Source organism: Myodes glareolus, chromosome 5 (assembly GCF_982192425.1).
Source record: "Myodes glareolus chromosome 5, mMyoGla1.1, whole genome shotgun sequence".
Lineage (NCBI taxonomy): Eukaryota > Metazoa > Chordata > Mammalia > Rodentia > Cricetidae > Myodes > Myodes glareolus.
The window spans coordinates 59,698,521-59,707,594 of NC_142030.1; the positions used below are offsets into that span (position 1 = coordinate 59,698,521).

General features: G+C 41.8%; 1 long non-coding RNA gene across 1 annotated transcript; it reads right to left on the reverse strand.

Annotated features, from left to right (window-relative positions):
• Positions 1–2,504: 2,504 nt before the first annotated feature.
• LOC148122092 (uncharacterized) lies at positions 2,505–5,516 on the reverse strand. Its single transcript, XR_015737803.1, has 3 exons — positions 5,389–5,516; positions 4,615–4,807; positions 2,505–2,829 (listed from the first exon to the last, which is right to left on the reverse strand). It is a non-coding gene; the product is annotated as an uncharacterized LOC148122092 (long non-coding RNA).
• Between the last annotated feature and the right edge of the window lie 3,558 nt (positions 5,517–9,074).

Genomic DNA, 9,074 nt, shown 5'->3' on the forward strand with positions numbered 1-9,074 from the left:
CAAGAAGGAAAGACACTAATGACAACAACACTTTTAGACATCTAACAACTGCAAATATTAGAACTATCAAATTTTTAAAAATGAGACATGTAGCCCAGTCTGACCTTCAACTTGCTACCTATCCATACCTCCAAAGTGCTTGGATCACAGGAACATGGCCCTGTAGTCCGCTCTTTTCTTTCATATATGTATTTTTAATGCTAGATATCAAATTCAGGGCTTTTGCATACTAGAAAGACATTCTACCAACTGAGCTCCATCTCTGACCCAGAAAATTTTCATAAATAAAATATTTCACGATGGGTAACTTCAAATAAGAAAGTTCAGCATAGAAGGAACCAGCAGCGGTGGAAAACCATTGGCGGTCACCCCACAAACTGCTTCTGTCCTAAAAGCAGGAGGAAGGGAAATGGAGAAAGGTGGTGTGTGGTGCTGGCTGTGCCTCCCACTGGGGTGCACTGGGGACAATTCAAGGTCACATACACAGAATTCCTGCCCAGAATTTTTAATCAGAATCAGACCTTGAAGGATACGCCTAGAAGAATATTAATTGAAGAAGCAGTTTGGCGTGGACTCTTCAGAGCTTCAAGATTAGAGAGAGTTTTGCAAGTGGAGCTCAGGAAATGCCCTTGGCTGTCCTACTTTGCCTTCCTATTGCTGGGATAAAGCACTGACCTAAAGCAGCTTGGGGAGGAAAGGGTTATTTCAGCCGGCAGTGACAGTCCAGGGTTGAGGGAAGGCAGGGTAGAAACTCAGGCAAGAGCCCACAAACAGGAACTAGAGGAGAGCTGCTTCCTGGCCTGTTTTCCATGGCTAACTGAGGACTCAAAGGAGGTGTCACGCACAGTGGACTGACCCTCCCACATCAACCACAGATGAAGAAAATACCCCACAGACATGCCCACTGGAGGCTATTCCTCAATTGCACTCCCTCTTCCCAGGTGATTCTAATTTTTGTCAAGTTGACAAACGAAAGAAGGTAGAAATTTATCTAGATAGATGGATGGATGAATGGAGCGAGAGAGAAAGAGAAAGAGAGAGAGAAAGAAAAAAAAAATTACTGGAGCCAGGCCCTGGTGAGATGGCTCATGGGTAAAGCTCTTTCCTTGCAAGCACGAGGACTTGAGTTCTTAGGGCCAGAATACAGAACTGGATGCTGGGCGGTGGTGGCATATGCCTTTAATCCCAGCACTCAGGAGGCAGAGGCAGAAGGATCTCTGCGAGTTCAAGGCCAGCTTAGTCTATAATAGATAGTTCCAGGACAGACCTCAAAGCTACAGAAAAACCTTGTCTCAAAAAACCAAAATAAAAGAGGTGTGTTCACCACTCACTGGCTGCCAGTCAGGAATTTTTAACAAAACTCTACCTCAAATAATAGTAATAGTAATAATATTAAGATAAAGAGATTGTCCTATCTTTCTGCTCCCTCCCCCACTCATCCCACGCATGACAATCTCTATGGCAACACAGAACAGAAAGGAAAGCTGAGTCATTACTACCATCAGAGAGGGACTTCAGCACACAGTGATGTGCGCAATGCGGCTGGGGTCAACGTCCCTTTACTGTTGATGCAAGAAGTACAACTCTTACCTCAAAGGGGATTAAAATCAGTTATTCTGGAGCCAACTAAGAGAGACTATGGCCTGGGAACACAGATTCAGATTGCCTAAAATTCCATGTTCTGATGTGGTAGCAGTTTCATGAGGTTTTTATAGGAACAGACCAAAGAAGGTCATAAATCAATACACTTCCCAATACACTGGCGGGAACATCGGGTAACCAGGCTACAATAAACCAGAGAAACCTCTGTTCTAGGCCCCAAATGCTAATGACACTTTCAGCTTTGGGGTTGGTGGGAGCTAGAGATTTGTTAGTACATTCCAAAAGATCTCTCTAGTAGGCACAGAGTGTTAGGTCACAGGGAAGGGGGCATGAGAAGGCTATTGGGAGATAAAGACAGCCTAAGAAAATGCAACATTTCAACCACTCCCCATCATTAAAATCCTAAAGAGTCCATCAGCCTTGGTGGTCATAGCTTCTTCCCAGGAATATCTGTTCATATTACCCAGAGTGAAGAAAAAAAATATGTGTACTATTATCGATATTATTAAGTAGGGAGACAGTTCAGTAGCTAAAATGCTTGCCTCTCAGGCAGGAGGACCTGGGGTAACCCCCAGCACCCAGGTCAAAAAGTTGGGTGAGGCATCACATGCTTGTAATCCCAGTGCTGGAAAAACAGACAGGAGGACCAAGCCTGGGCTTGTTCAACAGCCAGCCTTACCTACTTGCCAAGTTTGTGGCTAGGAAGAGACCCTGTATTTTAAAAAATCAAATTATACTAAATTTGACATTTGTTTAAAAGTGGACAGATAACACCCTAGGTTGTTATCTGAGCTCCACACATACAAGTATACATTCAGTCACACACCATGAACATGCACGTACAAACACAGTTAAACTCATCATTTTATATTAACTTCAAAATTTAGAAATTTCATCTTCTATGGTTTACTACACAGGTTAGGGATACAAAAAAATAACAGTCCCTCCTCCCAAATGACTTACAGTAGCATGGAGATAAGCCTTCCTAAAAGCACAGAACCTTCAGACAGGGGGAGAACAATCCAGGAAGAGAGAAGCTAAATCATGAAGAACCACCCCCCAAGGAGGATGAGAACAGAGGTCCAGACTCAGGCCTGAGAAGAAGAGGGCAGGTGACCTGTGGCACAGTGCACAGAAAGACTGTCAACATCAACGTTCCGAGTTGAAAATGGAATGACTTCGAGTCATGATGAGTTTTTAATCTCAGAAACCTTCCAAACAAATGACCTAGATTGAGGGAAAAACAGTAAAATTTGAGAATCGTCAGATGAAGTATCCCTACGGTAACTACCTCCTTACAGTACTAGCGGTTTGCATAGTCTTCCTCTGTTTTCTGTTACGTTTCGCGATTGACGCCTCTAACATTCACTTTTCAGACAAAAGCCCAATGTTTCATGCTAAGTGAAAAAAGCCAGGCATAAGGAGATAAATCCTATAAGATCTTATTGCCACAAGAATCCTTCAGTCTAATTCACAGAAGCAGAAGAGAATGGAGGTTGCCTAAAGTGAATTGTTGGGGGAACAAATGTGTTGGTCAAAGAACATAAATTTTAATTAGATTAGAGGAATAAGTGTAAGACATTTACTGTCCATCATGGTGACTCTAATTGATGATAACATATCTGACTTTAAAATTGCTAATTGTGTAGGTTTTAATTGTTCTCATCACGCACATAAAACACACGTGTGTAAGGTGAAGACTAAGTAAAATAGCTTGATTTATAGGTTAAATAGCTTGCTATAAAATGCTTATATATCAAAATATTGTCTTATATCTCATAAATATATGTAAATGCATGTCAGTTAACATTTAAAATATTTTAATTAAAAATGAATATTTAAAATATGCTAACAAAAATTCAATAGTTTTTAAAACTTGAATAATTATTATATATTAATATAAGGCAACAAGATCTTTATGTTATTTTCAAAATATAAACATAGAGACAAACCTAGAGAATAGATTTAAGAAGTAGAAGCAGCTGGGTGGAACACCTTCCATCAATGCCGTCTAGTTCTAACCATGATTCAGTTGAGGAGACCTGGGCTACATCCAGGTGAGCGCCACACCTGAGGGGACATCTCGGAAGTACTGGATTTAACATCTCGAGAGTACTGGATTTCCCTCAAGCATTTAGAAGTTTTGACTCTGTTACCTCAGCGCCATGCCAGTCACTGTCCCTAGAATTAAGGTACGGGCAGGCTCTAGCTCTGTCAGTCCCAGAGAAGCTCCTTCTCCTGGGGCAAACTTCAGGGAAGTACAGAGAATCTAGATACAGACAGGCAGTGCCATTCCCAAACTGTCCCGCCCATAAGAGATTATTTGGGATAACTAAATTTCCTTCTTCTTTCATATCCCCTTTCTCCCTTCCAGACTGCTAACACGTGAGCATTTTCCTGTCCCTCAGAAGTACATAGGGCGTTCTGACCAGGGAACTCTGTCTCTGGTAGTGTCTGCTCAGAAATCCTCTACTGAGCAGGTCACATTAAAAGGCTGTTAGTTTATTTTTTCACAAGTCTACTGTTAGGTTACAGCCAGTGTGGGTGGCACACTCTTGGGCATCCCACGGAGCCTAGCATTCTTGGTCAGGTCACAGTTCTGTGACTTACCTGGGTGGGTCATGGCCATCTGAGCTCTCACTGCCTTGGTTTCCTCATCTTTGAGATGAGGGGAGGTGGTGATAACAGCTCCTTGGTGTGGTCTTTAAATGTGAGTATACGTGGGGGAGACAGAAGTACCTGGAGCATCTGGCTGGAGAGGAGCCGCTGGGTGTCTGGCCAGTCTAAGAGGAGCCCTAGAGGACTGTCCTAGGTTGTCCCAGCCACACAGGAGAAGCTTGATCCTGCTGCCTGACACCATCAGCCCCAGTAGTTACTTGTCAAATATCAGGCAGGTTAAGTCTATCACTCCTGCCTTACAAGAAGGTAGGTACTTAAAATTATCCATATCTTTTGGAGTTAGGCAGTCATTTTCTATTCAAAATTCAAAGTGAATTCTTCCTACAGTCTTACCTGCTGGCTCAAATAAAATGAAGACAACACAGATTTGCACTTCTTTTTAAAATGCTCTGTTAAGGGGCTGGAGAGATGGCTCAGTGGTTAAGAGCATTGCCTGAACTTCCAAAGGTCCTGAGTTCAATTTCCGGTAACCACATGGTGGCTCACAACCATCTGTAATGAGGTCTGTCTGGTGCCTTCTTCTGGCCTGCAGACATACACACAGACAGAATATTGTATACATAATAAATAAATAAATAAATAAATAAAATGCTTTCTTAAATATTTACTGAAAACCTGCAGGCCCATAACATTATAAAGCACACCGATGAAGGCCTCCTACAAAATTTTGGTTATTAGAGGTTCATGCAAGGCTTTGTTTTAGATTTAAGGCTTTCTACAATATTAAATTTGTATTAACTTAGATAAATAAAATCCATAACCATAATTTTTATGAGAAACTTGTTAGAGAAAACATGCTTATTATTTTCCTCTGGCTGTTCTTATTAATTACAATGTTTTTGCTGAACCTCAACAGGTGGTGCTTATAATATGCTGTCACACCCAGGGGAGGCACTGTAAACGCCTTCTTGAAGAAGTAAACTGGCCTTGACAAGATGGCGACCCTGAAGGAAACATATCAACCCAACATAAACAAGAGGCGACAGCTTGCTGCATAGGTCGGTTTCAAGGAGATAGACTGTTCCCGAAACCAAGTTCACAGTTCCCAAATCCACTGCTAACTTGGAACTTCAAGTTGCTGTAAAATAGGGAGCTGATCACACTCACTCTGCTGGGATGGTAAGCGTGATCAAGCCAGGTGTGGTCAACATCCGGAAGAGATGCAGTTTGTCGTGGGCTCGTTTTCCTTGCTTGGACTTCACTGCCTGCCATGTGTACTTTGCAGAGAACACAAAGACCAGTTCCTGCCAACTGTCAGGCACTGTCAAACATTGGGCAAAATCCTTTATTTACTTTGTTATTTAATCTTTAAGCAACTTGGTGCGGTAGATTTCTTAATCCTTTTTTCAAAGAAGGAACTGAGACTTAGGTGGTTTTTGTGTAGTTTCACAAACCTAGAAAGTCCTTTCTCTAGAGAAAATAAGGAAAAGGTGCTATTTTAGGCCAAGTTCTTGTAACAGACTAGCCCGGGAAGTCATAAACTTGATAAGTTCATTGCCCAGTTTGGGAATCAGCAAGTCTGAGAGAAAGGCTCTGGCCTTTTGATGTCTGGTGACAGCCTGGCTCATGGGTGGTCATCCTACTATGTCTTTGCATAGTAGAAAGGATGAGGAACTGTGTGGGGTCTCTTTAACAAGGGGTTAATCTACTGACAAGACCTCCACTCTCAAGCACTGAGTACCTCCTGGAGGCGCAGTTCTAAGGATGTCAGGTTGAAGGTTAAGTTTCAACATATGATTGGAACGGGGAGGCACAAGCATTCTGTCTGTCTATTGTCTATTTATATGTAAATGTCTCCATAACTATGTATTTACCTAACACATATAAGCCAAATAAATTCTATTGAAATATTTGTATTCTCCAGTGTTGGTCAGAGTATGACTCTCACAAAATTAACTATAAAAGCATAGAATTTGTATGCTTTTTAACCCAAGAGCTATATCTGATACCCTACATCTATTGGGAAAAATAGGACAGGATGAAAGTCCCATGATAGGGAGCTAGAAAGACAACTCAGTAGTTGAGAGAGTTGAGCTCTTGCAGATGAACTAGGGTCAGTTCCCAGCACCCACATTGGGAGGCTCACAACCACCTATAACTCCAGCTCCAGGGGATCAAACACCCCCATTCTAGTCTCTGTGGGCACCTATAGGTACATGGTATACACCCATACACTCAAGTACATAAGCATAAAATAAAATAAATCTAAACAAAATGTTTACTATACCGTGAGATTCATTACAACAATGAATTATAGCATCTTTTGATTACAACATAAAAGCCTTTCAGCATGGAACTAAACAGACCATGTAACCCAAATAATAAGATGTAGTAGAACCTTTAAAAGAAAGATGTAGCTGTACAGGAAAGCATTATCCAAGATATATATCTCCTGTGTAATTGTAATCTTACATTGAACGGAAAGAAATCTCTATAGGTAGGCAGTTTCTAAGAGGAAAGGGGGTTTATCTGTCAGATGAAAAGGAGAATTGCTTAGGGCAATGTGAAAAGACAAGAAAATTTACCAGGGTAGAATGACGGTTGACTAGGCAACCACGGTGGAAATACCCACGGTTGTGGCTTCAGACCCCTGCCTGTGGAATGACCCCCTAGAACTACCCAAGATCTCCACCAACTGTCCCCAGACTGCAGCCAAGGGGAAACCTCTTTTGGGAGACTCTGACTTGGGTCTCAGACTCTGGTTTCACTGAGCCTGACAAATTCGGGATGCCCTCTGAAGTGGGCAGAACTGAAGTGCCCTGTCTGCTTTAGTACCTAGATACTTTGTTTACTTTCTTACTTACACGGTTTTTCAGAGAATTGAACTCTGGTCATTTTATGCAGCTCTTTAGTACTGGTATGAAGAAATAAGAATCAGAAATTGTTTCAAACTTATTTGCCAATGCATTTTTTTCACTTTTTGTTATAATTGTTGTTTTGTTTTGGGGAGGTGTTGTTTGTTTGTTTATTTGGGTCTTCCTTCCTTCCTTTCTTTCCTTCTTTCTTTCCTTCCTTCCTTCCTTCCTTCCTTCCTTCCTTCCTTCTTTCTTTCTTTCTTTCTTTCTTTCTTTCTTTCTTTCTTTCTTTCTGAGACAGGTTTCTCTTTGTAGTCTTAGTTGTCCTGGAACTTGCTTTGTAGATACGACCAGGTTGGCCTTGAACTCACAGAGATCTGCTAGCCTCTGCCTTTCAAGTACTGGAATTAAAGGTGTGCGTGTGCCACCACCACCTGGCAGCAATGCAAAATTTTTAAATTAATTTTAAATTAGTGTGATATATGTGTCTGTGAGCTTATATACCTGTCTGTAGGCATGTTCCTGTGCACACATAGAGGCCAGGCAGGGATCATGTGTGCCAGAAGCAAAGACCTGTATTTTTTTTTAAAATATTTATTTATTTATTATGTATACAATATTCCGTGTGTGCCTGAAGGCCAGAAGAGGGCACCAGACCTCATTACAGATGGTTGTGAGCCACCATGTGGTTGCTGGGAATTGAACTCAGGACCTTTGGAAGAGCAGGCAATGCTCTTAACCGCTGAGCCATCTCTCCAGCCCCAAGACCTGTATTTTGAAATCTACATTTTGTTTACAGCCATCTTAAGCTCACAAGTTAAGAAAAATATTTACCTCTATCCCCTCTGCAGGGTTTAGGAAATCAACCTGGTGTCTTATCTCCCAGCAGAGACCTGCAGGAACCAGGCTTCAGAATTTATTAGCATTTTCCTTTGTTAGTCAACAATCACAGACCCTCAGTATTTACTTATCAGCTGGGGATGTCTCCGGACCTTAATTCCAGACCTGAGCTTCCTGACACCCTTCCCTTCCCCCTGACACCTTTTCCTTCCCTCCTTTGCCTGTTTGCTATATAACAGCTTCTGAGGAAATAATAAACTAGACTGCTTGATCAGAAATCCTGTCTTGCCGTCATTTCTTGGGTCTCTTGCCCCTTCATTCCTCCCCACTAGTATTCCTGCTCGTATCCTGCCGGTCGGGATACATGTGTACTGGTCTATCACTCTCCACCTACTCTTCTGAACCAAAGTGAACCTGAGGTTCCAGTTTCATTGGCTGTGAGCCCCAGGGATTCCCCTGTCGCTGCCCCTCTCAGAGCTGAGTTTACAGGCATGTGGGATGCTCAGCTTGTTAAATGGGTGCTGGAATCTGAACTTGGTTACACAGCAAGTATTCTCTACTGCTGAGTCATCTCTCCAGTCCCTCTCAACTGCTGAGTCATCTCTCTAATCCATTTAAAAAACAAACATTTATTTAACTTTATTTTATATGCATTGGCATCAGATCTCCTGGAACTGGAGTTATAGACAGGTATGAACTATCATATGAGTCCTGGGAATTGAACCCGGGGCCTCTGGAAGAGCAGCCAATGCTCTCAACAACTGGGCCATCTCTCCAGCCCCCCCCCCTTTTTTTTTAAATTTACTATTAGTAGTTTACAGATTGTTTCTTTATAGGATATTTAATTGTTTTTGTTTTGTTTTGTTTTTCAAGACAGGTTTCTCTGTAGCTTTGGAGCCTGTCCTGGAACTACTCACTCTGCAGACCAGACTGGCCTCGAACTCACAGAGATCCACATGTTTCTGCCTCTGGGATTAAAGGTGTGCGCCATCACCACTCAGCAGGATATCTAATTTTTTAAGTACATTGTTTGGTAGGCCTCTAACTGGCACCAAGGAAGGGTCCATTCACCGCTTCTTAGAATTATCTAAATTATTTAAATTATTTAAAATATCTAAATTATTTTGCAATTACAGACACAATAGCATTTGAAAAGAG